General features: G+C 36.1%; 1 non-coding gene across 1 annotated transcript; it reads right to left on the bottom strand.

Annotated features, from left to right (window-relative positions):
- Positions 1-225: 225 nt before the first annotated feature.
- Positions 226-332, bottom strand: LOC141492371 (U6 spliceosomal RNA). The gene has a single exon (XR_012469860.1). It is a non-coding gene; the product is annotated as a U6 spliceosomal RNA (small nuclear RNA).
- Positions 333-4097: the final 3765 nt, after the last annotated feature.

A 4097-nucleotide genomic window follows, 5' to 3' on the forward strand; every position in this document is an offset into this window, starting at 1 on the left:
TCTATGGGTCACCCTTTATATCTCAAGCCTGTACCTATGTTGACATTATTTTGATCTAAGGTGTCTCTGCCTAGTTTTTGCCATGCAATTTTCCAAGTTTACCAACATTTTTTTTGTCAAAAAATGAGTTATTATCCCAGAAGTCAATGTCTTTGTATTTGTCAAATGGGAGATTACTGTAGACATTCACAAATGATCCTTTTGAACCTATCCTAATCCACTGATCCATTTCTCTATTTCTTCATGAATTTGCATGTCATCTTTGCACAAGGGCCATACTAATCTTCTTTGTATCATTCCAATTTTAGTATATATGCTGCTAATACGAGCAGCCATATCTCTGTTTCTTAACTAGTACCAGTCAGTTTTGATGATTGTCACGTTATGGTATAGTTTTAGATCTGGTAGAGCTATACTTCTTTCCTTTACATTTTTTTTATCAGTTCCCTTGCTATTTTGTTGTTGCTTCAGATGAATTGTCTTACTACATTTTCACATTCAATAAAAAATGTTGGTTTGATTGGTATTGGCACTGAACAAGTAATTCAATCTGTTTAGAATTGTCATTTTTATTATATTAGCTCAACCTAACCAAGGACAATTGATATTTTACCAGTTATTTAGATCTAAATTTATTTGAGTGAGAAGTGTTTATAAATTGTGTTCATATAGATTCTGGGTTTTCCTTGGGGGAGGGCATATTCCCAAGAAATTAATTTTGCTTATGGTTACATTAAAATGGAATTTCTCATTTTTTTGGTGCAGGGTCAACATGGTGAGATGAAGCTAACATGCTCCTGGAGCTTTTATCTAGCAAAGATAAATGAAGCCTTCTACTCTGACATTTAAGCTTCAGATACTACCAAGAAAAACAGAAGATTCAAATTCAATCATAATCATCAAAGAGGATCTTCAGTGAAGGTCTGTCTCTTTGGGAGAAAAGGAGAGGTAAAGTCCAGGAGGCAGGAGAGTAAGAGGTTTTTAGCCACAGTGCAATCCAGGGTCTGACAGTTTGAAAACAGCAGAAGTCTTAGCAACTAGATAGTAAGCCAGCCAGGAGTATCCCCACCCTAACCAAAGACCCCTAGGAATGATGGGGTAAAAGACGACTGGGTTGGGAACAAACCACTGCTAAGTCAGACCCTGGATGTAAAGGAGAAAACAAAACTCTGCAAAGTCAAGGCCAAGATTCAAGGTCAACTCAGACCCTGCTGCTGAGGACCTCACTACAGAGAAAGCAAGCAGCACCCCCTACTGGCTGGCCCTTAGAATTACTAAGCCAAGTAAAAAAAAAAAACCTCAAGGCTCTTCAAAAGCAAACCTCTGAGATCCAGCTCCCCCTCCCCCAAACACAAGATGAAAAAAGACCAGAGAAAAGCAGGGCCTATGGAGAGATTATTAGAAGAGATAGATTTTATCCCAGAGAAATCTAGCACAGCTGAGGAGAATATGAATTGGTCTACATATCAGAAAGACTTCCCCAAAGAAATCAGGAAGGAGTTTGAAAAAATTGGAAAAATTGGGAAAGGAAACTCAAGAGAAAATTAACAAGAAAATAAAAGCTTGGAAAACAAAATTGGAGAACTACAAAATGAGAATAACTCTCTCTGATCTTCAATTGGGCAAATGCAAAAAGAAAACGATTCTTTCAAATTCTCAATTGGGCAAATGCAAAAAGGAAATGATTCTCTCAAAACTACATTTGGGCAATTAGAAAAGTCCTTCAAAAATATAAAGGACTGAGGGAAGGCTAGGTGGTGTAGTGGATAAAGCAACGGCCCTGGAGTCAGGAGTAGCTGGGTTCAAATCCAGTCTCAGACACTTAATAATTACCTAGCTGTGTGGCCTTGGACAAGCCACTTAACCCCATTTGCCTTGCAAAAACCTAAAAAAAAATAGAATGGACCAATTGGAAAAGTACCTGCAAAATATAAATGAAGAAAAATCTTCTCTAAAAATAAACAGCGGAATCAGAAGAAACTAATGACTTCATTTAGACAACAAGATTGTGTTAAACAAAACCAAAAGATCAAAAAAAGAGAAAAAAATGTAAAATACCTCACCAGCAAAACCACTGACCTAGAGAACAGGTCAAGAAGGGAGAATTTGAGAATTATAGGCCTTCCTAAAAACATTGAAGAGAAAAAAAGCCTAGAGTTAATGTTACAGAATTTAATGAAAGAAAAATTCCCTGAAATCATGGAACCAGAGGCCAAAATGGTTAATGAAAGATTGCATTGGTCCCATCTGGAAAGAGATACTAAAATGAAAATACCAAGTATTGTTGTGGCCAAATTCCAGGACTATAAGATTAAAGAAAAAATCCTGCAAGCAGCAGAAAGAAACAATTTAAATACCAAGGAGCCACAGTTAGGACTATGCAGGACCTGGCTTTAGCTAGAATTGATAGATACTCAGATTTTTCTATGACTCAGATAGAATGATTTAAAAACACCTCCTCCTTAGAAAGAGGGACAAGAAGAAGACAGTGAGAGGGAGTGGATTAAATTGAGTAAATCTCATTAAATTAAGAGGTACAAAATACCTATTATTTTCAAGGGGAAGAAGGGAGAAGATGAGAAACACCTGAATCTTCTTATCAGACTTGCCTTAAAGTTAACTTAGACACATACTCAGTTAACTTGAAAAATATCTAAACTTTCAGGTATTAAAATTGAAAAAGGGAAGGGTGGGTGCATGTAGCAGTTAGAATAGTTTGATATTTTCCTCCCACAAAACAAGATTCTAAACACTTGCTTAGAGAGATGTTTACTAACAAAAATCACATACAGAAACATGAATAGATACTTTCTTAAATGTACAACAGAAACAGAAAAACAAAACTAACATAGTAAGTAAAATAATATACTATATATTATATATATATATATATATATATATATATATATATATATATATATGTATATGGTAAATACTTGAAAAAGATAATGAAAACATCACCAATTTGGGCAAAGCACCAATTTGATAATCAGTGGCCTGAGAATCCTACGTGTTCGCCATTGAGTTCTGAATGGGAAAGTATCCCCAGGCAAAGAGTCCTTTCCATGGGTGAGATTTTGAAGAGGGGAGCGTAAATGGGGATTTTTGTACGGTCTTAGACAAAGAAAGCATTCCGCCAGGAAATCGGGATAGGGTTCAATTAATTGACATGAATTATTAAGGATGTGTTCTCAGGAATTTAGCATGAAACATCACTATCTGGAGCAAAACATCTTTGCTTTGAAATAGATAGGCTCTGAGCAGATAGCCAGACCCTCAGAGTCTAACATGGTCCAAGAATGGCTAGTTCCTGGACTTCAAGAGCTAACACAGATGATGAGGTTCATATAAAGGACAAATCAGTCCATACAGTTCATGGGCCTTCATGATATCATCACTTAGAAGGATATTAATTTATCCTTCATTAGACAAAAGGAGGAGGGGAGAAAAAAGGGGAACTAACAAAAGGAAGGGTAGGGAAAAGGGAAAAAGGGAAAGGGCAAAAGAAAGGGGAAGTGGTGGATATAGGAGGGCAAACACACTGAAGGGAGTGATATTCAGCAAGATCATACTGGAGACCACAGATAAAGTGGAGGAAGGGCAAAAATACAAATAGAAGAAAGATAGCTTGGAGGGCAATAAAGAGTTAGTAATTATAACTTTGAATGTTAATGGGATGAATTCTCTGTTAATATGTAAAGGAATAGCAGAGTGGATTAAAAATCAGAATTCTACAATGTTTCTTAAAAGAAACTCATTTGAACCAGACAGGTACATTTAGAGTAAAGATAAAAGGTTGGAGCAAACTATATTTTGCTTCAGGTGAAGTGAAAAAAGCAGGGGTAGCAATCCTTATCTCAGACAAAGTAGCTTCAAAAATAGATAACATTAAAAGAAATAAGGAAGGAAATTATGTCCTCCTAAAAGGAACCTAGACAATGAAGTGATTTCAATGCAACAGAACATATGTGTACCCAATGGGATAGCATCCAAAGTCTTAGAGGAGAAGATGAAAGAACTACAAGAAGACATAGACATCAGAACACGACTACCTCAACCTCCTGCTCTCAGACCTAGATAAATAGAATCATAAAATA

This window comes from Macrotis lagotis, chromosome 6 (genome assembly GCF_037893015.1).
Source record: "Macrotis lagotis isolate mMagLag1 chromosome 6, bilby.v1.9.chrom.fasta, whole genome shotgun sequence".
NCBI lineage: Eukaryota > Metazoa > Chordata > Mammalia > Peramelemorphia > Peramelidae > Macrotis > Macrotis lagotis.